Raw genomic sequence first — 13,718 nt, forward strand, 5'->3', positions numbered from 1 at the left:
CTGTAGAGACAGAAGGTAATGAGTAGTTGCCTGAGATTGGGGTGGGAATAGGAACTGAATGCAAGTGGACATGAGGCTTCTTATGGGGTGATGGAAGTGTTCTAAAATTGGATTATGGTGATGGTTGTAAAACTGTAAATTTACTAAAAATCATTCAATTGAACATTTGAAATGAGTGAATTCTATGCTACATCAATTTAATGATACATCTAATCTATTGATGTATTTATAATACAACAATAAAAATCTTTAGTAGATGAGCATCATTTGAAAATGTGTGTATAGAGTGATAAAAATCTTTTTAAAATGTGTTCAAATGAATTCTAATTTTAACTTTTTTCTACTTTAACAGAAAAAAAGGAAATTGAAGTGAAACTGGAAGTTTTGTTTGTTCTTTGTTTTTTCATTTTTTTAATATAATGCTTTTTATTTTTTTCCATTATAGCTGATTTACAGTGTTCTGTCAATTTTCTGCTGCACAGCAAGGTGACCCAGTCACACATACATGCATACATTCTTTTTTCTCACATCATGCTCCATCACAAGTGACCAGATATAGTTCCCAGTACTATACAGCATGATCCATTCCAAAAGCTATAGCTTATCCATTATCCATTGCTTATCCATTCCAAAGGCTATAGCTTGCATCTATAAACCCCAAATTCCCAGTCCCTCCTACTCCCTCCCCCTCCCTGTTGGCAAGCACAAGTCTGTTCTCCATGTCCGTGATTTTCTTTTCTGTGGAACAGTTCATTTGTGCCCTATATTATATTCAAGATATAAGTGAAATCATACAGTATTTGTCTTTCTCTTTCTGACTTACTTCACTCAGAATGAGAGTCTCTAGTTCCATCTCTGTTGCTGCAAATGGCATTATTTTGTTCTTTTTATGGCTGAGTTGTATTCCATTGTGTATCCACTTCATTTTAACCCAATCATCTGTCCATGGACATTAAGGTTGTTTCCATGGCTTGGCTATTGTGAATAGTGCTGCAGTGAACATGTAGGTGCATGTGTCTTTTTCAAGGAAAGTTTTGTCTGGATATATGCCTAAGAGCGGAATTGCTGGGTCATATGGTAGTTCTATGTATAGTTTTCTAAGGTACCTCCATACTGTTCCCCATAGTGGTTGTACCAACTTACATTCCCACAACAGTACAGGAGGGCTCCCTTTTCTCCACACCCCCTCCAGCATTTGTTATTTGTGGACTTAGTAAAGATGGCCGAGGTGAGAGATGGTATCTCCTGGTATTTTTGACTTGCATTTCTCTAATAATCAGGGATGTTGAGCATTTTTTCATGTGCTTGTTGGCCATCTGTATATCTTCCTTGCAGAAATGTCTATTCAGCTCTTTTGCCCATTTTTCAATGAAGTTGTTGGCTTTTTTGCTGTTGAATTGTATAAGTTGTTTGTATATTTTAGAGATTAAGCCCTTGTCAGTTGTGTCATTTGAAACTATTTTCTGCCATTCTGTAAGTTGTCTTTTTGTTTTCATTTTGGTTCCCTTTGCTGTGCAAAAGCTGGTCAGTTTGATTAGGTCCCATTGGTTTATTTTTGCTTTTATTTCTGATGCTTTGGGAGACTGGCCTGAGAAAACATTTGTAAGGTTGACATCAAAAAAGGTTTTGCCTATCTTCTCCTCTAGGAGTTTGATGGTGTCTTGTCTTGCATTTAAGTCTTCAAGCCATTTCGAGTTTTTTTTTTTAAGGGCCCTCCCAGATTACAAAGGAAAATGTTTAGCTGTTGTCATCATTGTACTTTAAAACTCCAGGTTTCAAATGGGCTTCTTGGTATCAACTTAAGTGTGTTAGCAACCCTCATATTTCCTGTAATCTCTCTGCTCCTCACCTCCCAACATAGTCTTATTAAAGTAAACAAAGTACTCAGTCACAGTTTTTTAGGAAACCTGAAAAAAATAATTTTTATTCAAGATATTTTCCAATTTCTGCAGAAGGATGGCCAACTTAAAAATCAAAAGCTGTAGAGAAAAATGCTGCACTTTTCTTGGCATAGTGTTCTGGACACAGAGTTCTTAAGAGTTCATTTTAAGTTCAAATACATCAAGACAGGAACTAGCCAGGGTTTGGACTTCTTTTCACTATCTCAAACATGTTTCACAATTCTTGACAAAGATTTACATTTCTCACAAGTCATTACACAGTTTGACAGGACAAGAGTATTAATTTTCTTACCTTGAATACCAGGAAAATTCAGCACAAAAACTGTAGGTAAGATAAAGCATAGTCAGATTTTATATTACTGTATACCTCATCTGACCCTGAATTAGTAAATACAACCTTTCTTTAGATACTCAGATCATAAATATACTACAATCTCTAGATTCTATTATCAACAAAAAAGTGATTTACAACATAGTGTCTGAATTAAAAAAAAGTACTTTTAAAACCTGTTATTGACCTTGTTTAGTTTCCTTTTAAGTTAAAGTTGATTCTGTTCTTTTTTAGTGTTTTTTTATTATTCAATGAACTTTATTATTTTTATAGTTGTACAATGATCATCATGACAAAATTTTTTAGCATTTCTATCCCAAACCCTCAGTGCATCCCCCCACCCCACAACTTGTCTCATTAGGAAACCATAAGTTTTTCAAAGTGTGTGAGTCAGTATCTGTGCTGCAAAGAAGTTCATTGTGTCCTTTTTTTAGATTCCACATGTAAGTGATAGCATTTGATGTTGGTGTCTCATTGTCTGACTGACTTCCCTTAGCATGATAATTTCTAGGTCCATCCATGTTGCTGCAAATGCCATTATTTCTTTCCTTTTGATGGCTGAGTAATATTCCATTGTTTATATGTACCACATCTTCTTTATCCACTCCTCTGTCAATGGGCATTTAGGTTGTTTCATGTGTTGGCTACTGTACATAGTGCTGCAATGAACATTGGAGTACATGTATCTTTTCGAGTCATGGTTTTCTCTGGATAGATGCCCAGGAGTGGGAATCCTGGACCAAATGGTAGTACTATTTTTAGTTTTCTGAGGTATCTCTGTACTGTTTTCCACTGTGGTTGCACTAATTTACATTCCCACCAACAGTGTAATAGGGTTCCCTTTTCTCCACACCCTCTCCAGCACTTTTTGTTTGTAGACTTTTTGATAATGGCCATTCTGGCTAGTGTAAGGTGGTACCTCATAGTGGTTTTGATTTGCATTTCTCTAATGATTAGTGATATTGAACATCTCTTCATGTGTTTTTCGGCCGTCTGTATGTCTTCTTTGGAGAACTGTTTAGATCTGTACATTTTTTGATGGGATTGTTCATTTTTTTGGTATTGAGCTACAGAAGGCATTTATAAATTTTGGAAATTAATCCCTTGTCAGTTGGTTCTTTTGAAAATATTTTCTCCCATTCTGTGGGTTGTCTTTTGGTTTTGTTTAGGGTTTCCTTTGCTGTGCAGAAACCATTAAGTCTAATTAATTAAGTCCCATTTGTTTGTTTTTACTGTCATTAGTCTAGGAGGTGGATCTAAGAAGATACTGCTATGGTTTATGTCAGAGAGTGTTTGGCCTATATTTTCCTCTAAGAGTTTTATAATATCTGGTCTTATATTTAGGGCCTTAACCTATTTTGAGTTTATTTTTGTGTATGGTGATAGGAAGTGTTCTAATTTCATTCTTTTACATGTGGTTGTCTCGTTTTCCCAGCACCACTTATTGAAGGGGCTCTGTTTTCTCCATTGTGTATTCTTGCCTCCTTTGTCATAGATGAGTTGACTGTAGGTGCATGTGTTTAATTCTGGGCTTTCTGTCCTTTCCACTGATCTATATTTCTGTCTTTGTTCCAGTACTGTACAGTTTTGATGACTGTAGCTTTGCAGTATGTCTGAAGTCCGGGAGCCTGATTCCTCCAGCTCCATTTTTCTTACTCAGGATGTCTTTAGCTATCTATCCTGGGTTTTTTGTGCTTCCAAATAAACTTTATTTTATTTTATTCAAACAAACAAATATTTTAATTTGTTCTAATTCTGTGAAAAATGTCCTTGGTAATTTGATAGGAATTGAATTGAATACGTAGATTGCCTTGGGTAGTATAATCATTTTGATATTTATTCTTCAAATCAAACAGCATGGTATGTCTTTCCATATATTTGTGTCATCTTTGATTTCTTTTATCAGCATCTTATAGTTTTCAGAGTACAGGTCTTTTGTCTCTTCAGGTAGGTTTAATCCTAAGTATTTTATTCTTTTTGATGTGATGATAAATGGGATTGTTTCCCTAATTTCTCTTTCTGATCTTTCATTGTAGTGTATAGAAATGCAGTTGATTTCTGTGTATTAATTTTGTATCCTGTGACTTTGCCAAATTCATTGATGAGCTCTAACAGTTTTCTGGTAGCATCTTTAGGATTCTCTAGGTATAGTATCATGTCATCTGAAAATAGTGATAGTTTTACTTCTTCCTTTCCAATCTGGATTCCTTTTATTTCTTTTAATTCTGTGATTGCCGTGGGTAGGACTTCCAAAACAATGTTGAATAGTAATGGTGAGAGTAGACATCCTTGTCTTGTTCCTGATCTCAGCTGGAATTCCTTCAGCTTTTCACCATTGAGAATGATGTTAGCTCTGGGTTTGTCATAAATGGCCTTTATTGTGTTGAGGTAGGTTCCTTCTATGCCCACTGGCTAAAGGGTTTTTATCAGAAATGGGTGCTGGATTTTGTCAAAGGCTTTTTCTCCATCTACTGAGAGAATCTTATGGATTTGATTCTTCAGTTTGTTATTGTGGTGTATCACACTGATTGATTTTGGATATTGAGGAATCCTTGTATCCCTGGGATAAATCCCACTTAATCATGATGTACAATCCTTTTAATGTATTGTTGGATTTGGTTTGCTAGTATTTTGTTGAGGATTTTTGCATTTATGTTCATCAATGAAATTGGCCTGTAATTTTTTTTTTTTTTTTGGTGTCTTTGTCTGGTTTTGGTATCAGAGTGATGGTGGCCTCATAGAATGAATTTGGGAGTGTCCCTTCCTCTGCAATTTTTTGGAATAGTTTCAGAAGGATAGGTGTTAGCTCTTCTCTAAATGTTTGATAGCATTCACCTGTGAAGCCATCTGGTCCTGGACTTTTGTGTGTTGGAAGTTTTTTAATCACAGTTTCAATTTCAGTTCTTGTGATGGGTCCATTCATCTTTTATTTCGCCTTGGTTTAGTCTTGGAAGATGGTACTTTTCTAAGAATTTGTCCATTTCTTCTAGGTTTTCCATTTTATTGGCATATAGTTGCATGTAGAAATCTCTATGATCCTTTGTATTTCTGTGATGTCTGTTGTTACTTCTCCTTTTTCATTTCTAATTATTGATTTGAGTTCTCTCTCTTTTTTTTCTTAATAAGTCTAGCTAAGGGTTTATAATTTTGTTGATTTTTTTGATGAAACAGCTTTTAGTTTCATTGATCTTTTCTATGATTTTATTTGTTTCTATTTCATTGATTTCTGCTCTGATCTTTATGGTTTCTTTCCTTTTGCTAACTTTAGGTCTTGTCTGTTCTCTCTCAAGCTGCTTTAGATGTAAAGTTAGGTTGTTTATTTGTGCTTTTTCTTGTTTCCTGAGGTGGGCTTGAATTGCTATAAACTTTCCTCTTAGAACCGCTTTTGTTGCATCCCATAAGTTTCGGAGTGTTGTATCTTTGTTGTCATTTGCTTCTAGGTATTTTTTAATTTCTTCAGTGATCCATCGGTTGTTGAGTAGCATGTTGTTTAGTCTCCACGTGTTTGTGGGTTTTTTTTTTCCTTGTTGATTTCCAGTTGTATAGCATTGTGCTCAGAAAAAAATGCTTCATGTGATTTCAATTTTCTTAAAGTTACCAGGGCTTGATTTGTAACCCAGGATGTGCTCAATCTTAGAGAATTTTCCATGTGCACTTGAGAAGAATGTATATTCTGCTGCTTGTGGATGGAATGTCCTTTAAATATCTATCTAGGTCTTCTGGTCTAATGCATCACTGAAGGCCTGCGTTTCCTTATTAATTTTGTGTCTGGATGATCTGTCCATTGCTATAAGTGGGGTGTTAAAGTCCCCCACTAATATTGTGTTGTCGTTGCTTTCTCCTTTGAAGGTTGTTAGCAGTTGCCTTATATATTGTGGTGACCCTATGTTGGGTGCATATCTATTATAGATAGATAGATATGGATATATATAATTGTTATATCTTCTTCTTGGATTGATCCTTTGATCGTTATGTAATATCCTTACTCCTCTCTGAAAATATTCATTTTAAGATCTATTTTGTATGATATGAATATTGCTACTCCAGCTTTCTTTTGATTCCCATTTGCATGGATATTTTCTTCCATCCTCTTACTTTCAATTTGTATGTGTCCCTAGAAGTGAAGTGTGTCTCTTGAAGACAACATATATATGGATCTTGTTTTTGTTTTTTTGTTTTTTGTCTTTTTTCCTTTTCTAGGGCCGCTCCCGTGGCATATGGAGGTTCCCAGGCTAGGGGTCCAATCTGAGCTGTATCCACCGGCCCACACCACAGCCACAGCAACACGGGATCTGAGCCATGTCTGCAACCTACACCACAGCTCATGGCAATGCCAGATCCATGGCAAGGCCAGGAATCAAACCCGCCACCTCATGGTTCCTAGTCAGATTCATTTGGTGTGATGTCCTTTTTGCAGACAATAGAGTTGTAGCCTCTCTTACTTCTGATGTCAGCCACCTTTGTGGCTGAAGTTGTTAAGGGGCTTGCTGTAGGCTTCCTGATGGGAAAGACTGGTGTCTGCCCACTGGTAGGTGGGGCTTTGTCTCTGGGTCATATTGGAGGTGGCTATGTGCCTGGGGGGGTCTTTAAGCAGCCTGTTTACTGATAGGTGGGGCTAGATTTTCCCGAAATGGCCACCTCCAGAGAAACACACACTGATGAATATTCTGGAGAGCTTTGCCTCCAATGTCTTTCCCCCACAATGAGCCACGTTCACCCTGTTTTCCCAGGAATCCTCCAAGAACTGCAGCCAGGTTTGACCCAGATTCCTATGGAGCCTTTGCTTTGCCCTGGTACCAAGTGAACATGAAAGTCTTTGTGCACCTTTCAAGAATGGGGTCTCCATTTCCCCCAGTCCCATGGAGCTCCTGCACACAAGCCCCACTGGCCTTCAATGCCAGATGCTCCAGAGCTCTTTCTCCCAATGCCAGATCCCCAGGCATGGGAACTTGACGTGGGGCTCAGAACTTTCACTTAGGTAGGTGAGTCTCTATGATACAGTTACTTTCCAGTCTGGCCCTCCCACCTGGGAGGTATGTGGTTGCTTATATTACATAACCACCCCTCCTACCTCTTGATGTGGCCTCCTCTTTGTCTTCTGGAGTAGGATATCTTTTTGAAAGTTTCCAGTCCATTTTGTTGAAGGTTGTTCAGCATTTTGTTGTAATATTGTTGTTTTTATTAGAGAAACTGAGCTCCAGTCCTTCTATTCCTCCATCTTAATCCTGTCTCCCTAAAGTTGATGCCCTTCTCAAAGACAGGCTCAAATTTTGTTTACATATTTCATCCCTTATAGATGAGCTATGTTATTCTGTTTCCATATACATAAGTATTATTTTATCAAAATTTATAATCTGCTTTACAGTCATCATTCTCATAACTAGTCAGTATTGACTTTATATTTAACATGGCTTCTCCATTCCTGAGTTCCTTATTTTTTTATTTATTTTTTTGCCTGTCATTTTTAGGGATGCACCCATGGCATATGGAGGTTCCCAGGCTAGGGGTCCAATCGGAGCGAGCGACAGTCACTGGTTTATGCCACAGCCACAGCAACGCCAGATCTGAGCCATGTCTGCAACCTACACCACAGCCCACAGCAATGCTGGAGTGAGTTCCTTATTTTTATTCATCTCTTTTTATCTGGATTTCCTCATCACACAGCTTTTGCAAGAAGTTCTCTCTCCTAACGGCAATCTTTCTTAAATTTGTTCATGATTATGAAAGCTGTCAGTGGCCCTAAATATTCAACCATATTTAGGCATAATTTCTTCTTTAGATATTGTAGCAACCACTCCATTATCTTTTGCTATTGAATATTGCTGTGGAAAAACACGAGGAGAGGATTTTTGTCCCCTCTTCTCTGTAAATCGATGGTTCCTAAAGTATGGTCCCTGGATCAGCAGCATTAACATCACTTGGGAATTTGTTAAAATGAAAAATTTAATTTCCCATTTTATATCTACTGAATTAGGAACTTGGGGGTATAGAATCCAGTCATCTGTTTTAACAAACCATCCAGGTGCTTCTAGTGCATGCTAAAGTTCAAGAACTGATTAAATATTTACTTTTTCTGCCTGAATACTTGAAAGATTTCTTACATTGAAATTTAATAAACTTGGAGTTCCCATCATGGCACAGTGGAAACAAATCCAACTAGGAACCGTGAGTTTGTGGGTTCGATCCCTGGCCTTGCTCAGGGGGTTAAGGATCCGGCATTGCTATGAGCTGTGGTGGAGGTCACAGATGCAGCTTGGATCTCTAGTTGCTGTGGCTGTGGTATAGGCCAGAGGCTACAGCTCTGATTAAACCCCTAGCCTGGGAACCTCCATATGCTGTGGGTGTGACAAAAAAAAAAAAAAAAAAAAAAGAAAAGAAATTTAATAACCTAATCCAAGATATCTTGGTAAGCTCTCTATCAAAATATCCTGGATTCATCTTTCAATGTCTATTCTGGCTGGTCATGGATGCAGAGTAAATCAAATTAATCACTTGGCTCTTATGACTGTGTAGCTATACCTCTCAGGATAGTTTTTAATTTATGCCTGTTGTCTTAGCGTACTTATTAATAGTGTCCCATTTTACTCTCCCAGCATACTCCTAGCATAATTATTATTCACGCCCTTTTTATTCTCAAGACTGTCCTAGTTTGAATGATAGCTTAGACCCTATTTATGACCAGTGAGTCCAGTGATTTGCAAAATACCTATGACTAATAAAAATGCTACATGGACTCTGAAAGCCCTAATAGCAGATTCAGAGTAGAGGCCCATAGGATTTTGAAAAAATTCATGCAAATATTTCAAAAATATTTTTCAGAATTATTTATGAAAAATAACTATCACTATTTTGAGAGATAGCTCTTGGCCTGCTTTTGGGCTGTGGTCAAGATTTTAACACTCCATCAACTAGAACACCAGGTGACCCAAGTGAATTGGGTGTCTGATATACCAAGCCATAGTGTCAGGCATGCCTCGCAATACTCCTACATCATGTGATATATTGGGCACTGGGCTTGAGCAAGTATAAATTGGATGAGCAGGTGGCTCTCACTCTTGGTGTGCTTTTCCCATTGCATTGCCATCCTGCTCTTTCTATACTTAAGCCACATGGAGGGCTCTCTATGGCCAGCTGACTGAAGAAAAAAAAGCCTAAGCCTAGTTTATAAATGACTCCATGACAGCTGGAGATGACTTCTGAAATGCAGCAGCCCCACCAAGGAGTGGCCCTTCAGTAAAAGAATAGAAAATTCCATCCAGTAGGCAGAATTTTAAACAGAACATCTCATTGCTTGTTTTGCCCACAAGAGTTGTGGACTAGCTCTATAATTAGGCATAGACAGGGGCTTAGAATTTGGCAGGACAGTTGGGGACATGAAAGGAATGAGATAGAAAGACTGGTAACAAAATGGGCCGGAGAAAGAGGTATATGAAGGGATCTCTCAATGAACTCAGAGTGTGAGACTATCTGTGTCCTATGTAAATGCTCACCAAAGTGCCTTTACTCGAGAAAAATTTTTCTTTACCCAGGTAAGCATGAAGACCTTCCTGATTTCAGTGCTAGAGACCCTATTATCAATTATTCAGTGCCAAATATTCCCGTGGGTCAAACCATTATTACCCACACCAGCCCTTCTACCTCATAAAATATCCAGCCCAAGTTATTTAGGGTAATGTGGCGCTGCTTATCTGCCACCCCAAGCTGTCATTATCCTAATTGAAATCATAGCGTCTATTTCAATATCAGTATTTTCCACTTTCCTCTCTGATCTGCAGAAGACAGCCACTGTGGTGCTTTTCAAGTATGTTGGTAATACCTTCATTAATGCATTTCTCAATATCCTTCTGACAGCCATGTCCTTGGGGCTTGGATGACTGAGAGGGTAAGACAGAACAAATCCACTCTGGCATTCTCATCTCCCTAAATCTTTCCATTACTTCCTCCATGAGGAATTTCTGGCATCTCAACTCAGCATAGGCCGGAAGTGAATCCAATTTTCAGTCTACAAAAAGATAAAATAATTAGAACTCTACCAACTGCATGTGATAGCACACTGAATGCAGAATCTCTGGTAAGTGAACCTACATAATAATTTAAACCCTACTGAAATTCTTTTCCTCCATCTCTGGTGTAGTACCCTCATAATTCAGTTACATGTCTATTCCTTCAGATTTTTGTTGATAAACATTAATGATCCTGAATTTCACTGAGTAATTGGCCCCACAGGCATTTTAGGATCTGCCTCTAGTTGTAGAGGTGTAGGCATTGAGGAAAGTTGGGTAGGGCATGAGGAAAATTAGCACTCACTTGCTGGTAATCATTCAAGTATGATCATTACATGGTCTTCAAGCAAGGCAGGCACCATCAATCAGGGGCCAAGGAGCTGCTTCCACTGGCAATGGAGGCTTGGTGGCATTTTCAGTTAACAGATTTCTGGAGTCATCTGAATTCTTCTAGGATGACCATTCCAATTCCTGGGTCCCCCACATTCCTAATATCCTGTCCCCTTACCTTTCTCACTTTTCCCTGATGTTTGTCCTCTTGTCAGTTTTTGACTCTTTCTGAAGCTCTCTTTATCTCATTTTTCAAGCTGTGTGTCCTCATATTTCAACTTTTCGCTCTGTATTTGCTCATCTATACCTGAGCTGACCACCTTCTTTTTAAGAATTCTAATCTGTAACTTTCGCTTACACAAAAGTTGACATACTGTCACCACCCCTGCCCCCCAACAACTTACACACCCTTCTTTGAGTGTCTTACCTCATCTGACTCTGAACCTTTATCTTAATTCTAAATTCTTAAGAGACTCTGATGAGCCCTCTTTGGGCCAATGTCTGCCCTTAATCCAATCTCCAAGGATGGCAGAGCCACTTAATACCTAGGGCTTCCCCTCTTCTGGGTTGTGGTTGCTGAGATTCTCTAAGAGAAAGGTTTGGGCAGAGAGGATCCTATAGAGAATATAAAAGAAGATATGATCCTTGTCTTTAGGTATTTGATGCCGTGGGCCCAGAGCCTGCTGTTCCTCCTTTTTAGAATTCTAGCTCCTTTTGAGTTTCTATAATTGTATATTACAGAGAGTATAGACGAAGGTAGCCCAGCACAAATTTACAATAATAAAGTTCTAACTTACTGAGAATATAAACTTCCTTTCCTACATATTAAAACTTAATATAGTAGATTGTAGTATTTGTGGAGTACCTACTAGAGCCCCAATGATTTGCACATTTTTTTTTATTCTCTGAGAAACTCTATTAACAGTTATTATCACCCTTTATCCATGTCTCAGAGAGGTTAAGAAACCTTGCAAAAGGACCACAGTAGTAAATAGAGTAGCAATTCAAACTAGAGGTTGCTACTCCAGATGCTATGTTTTTTCTATTAATAATAAAAAGCTGTCTGCCTTACCAGAGCCATAAGAAACTTACCTTTAGTTAGAATTAAATATACCTCTTCTAGAAGTCCTCATGTCTCAGAAGGCACCAGAGCAATACAGAAAACAGACATGTTAAAGGTGAACTGTGTTGGCATTGTTTGTTATGGCGCAGCCTGGGAAGAAGGCCACATGCCTCTACTCAAGCTACATGTTGCAGCACAGTGTATATGCCAACATAGAGGACTCATTATTTCTCAGGGACCACACAAGACCCTATAACACTGCCCCTCCGCCGTGCCAAACATTAACCTCACCCTTATGAAGGCCTCTGCTATAGTCTGCCAAAGAAAGACAAGGTCAAGAAAACAAAAATCACACTGTGCTGGGGTCTTTAGAGAGTGAACTCACAGGAATCCCTAGGTTTCTTTTTGTTTCTCATATATCTCAGGTGCTGGAGAAGCATAGAAACTGGAACCACCAACGTGTGCAGCCAAAAAGAACCTCTTTAATGGCTGTTCCCCTAGCCAGGGAACCAGAAAAAGAATAGGTTAGCAGAAAGAATACCTGGTTTACAATGCCAATCCTACTCTAGCCAAATACCAATGGAAAACTCTCTCCTCAGTTATAGTATCTGTGGGACTGAGCAGGGAGTTGAACTTTCATCACACAACCAGTTGATAGCATTCTAATTCCCCCACCAGAGTAGTGTCTGCAATGTCAAACAGTGATAGCAGACAGTCCTCCAGTTCCACCACTGAGGGGAGGTGGTGTTAGCATGACCAAGCAAGGAGCTCAGCTTCCAACCCTTACTTATCAGGCAAAAGGAAGTAAGATTCAATTTGGTGCTAGTCAGCACTCTTCTTCCTCCCAGCTCTTATGTCAGCAGGGCAACCAAGCAGCAATGAGATGGAATGAAGCAGTGTACATTGGCTGTCCACTCTCCACCTCACCACCTTTCTATCCCTAGTTTAAGTGAAGCTCAGCAGAGAGTTGAACTTCCACATCCACCCAGTAGCAATGATATGGAAGAGGAAGTATGAGGTGGTGCTAGGTGACACTCTAATCTTCCCTCTGCCACCAGTGGGGACCATCAGGGAGCTCAATTTCAACCCAGCAGCAATGAGTGGCACCAGTTGGTAACCTAGGACCCAGTGGGAAGCCAAATATTCTCCCCCCACCTAACTCAAGCATTCATCTAAACAGGGTGATTTCTTGCCAGAAAAGAAAAAGATTAAATAATATACAGACTCTAACATAATAGCCAAAATATATAAAATACAATTGAAAATAACTCACCACTCTAAGAACCAGGACAATCACAACTTGAATGAGAAAAGACAAATAGCAGATGCCAACGAGGTAACTCAGATGTTGGAATTATCTAACGTGGATTGTAAAACAGCAATCATAAAAATATTTCAGAGTTCCCACTGTGACACAGGGGGTTAAGGATCCATCCTTGTCTCTGTGGTGGCTCAAGTCACTGTGGAGGATTGCATTTGATCCCTGGCGTAGGAACTTCCATATGCCACAGGTGTGCCAAAAAAAAGTTTCAACTAGAAATTACAAACATTCTTGAAACAAATGAAAAAAAAAAAGTCTCGGCAAAGAAATAAAGCTATAAAAAAGAATAAAAGATAAATTATAAAACTGAAAAGTAAAATAAATGAAATAAAACTCACTAAATGTACTCAACAGTATATTAGAGATAACAGAGTGAACTCAAAAACAGATTAATAGAAGCTATCCAACCACCACCACGACCAACAAATGAACAGAGCCTCAGGGGCATGTGAGGCAATAAAATATTAATATTTAGGTTATTAGAGCTCCAGAAGCAGAGCAGAAAGAAGGTGGAGCTGAAAAAATGTTCAAAGAGATGGTCAAAGGCTGAAAATTTTTCAAATTTGATGAAAGATACTAGTCTATAGATTCAAGAAAATTAGAGAACCACATAAAGGATAAATGAAAAGAAAAAAGTACAAGGCACAACACATCATTAAGCAAACTTCAAAAACCCGGAAACCAATAAAAAAAAAAAAAAACCTCTTGGAAGCAGTTAGAAAAATGATGCATTGTCTAACTCGAAAAGTGGTTCAAATGATAGCAATTT

This window comes from Sus scrofa, chromosome 13 (genome assembly GCF_000003025.6).
Source record: "Sus scrofa isolate TJ Tabasco breed Duroc chromosome 13, Sscrofa11.1, whole genome shotgun sequence".
NCBI lineage: Eukaryota > Metazoa > Chordata > Mammalia > Artiodactyla > Suidae > Sus > Sus scrofa.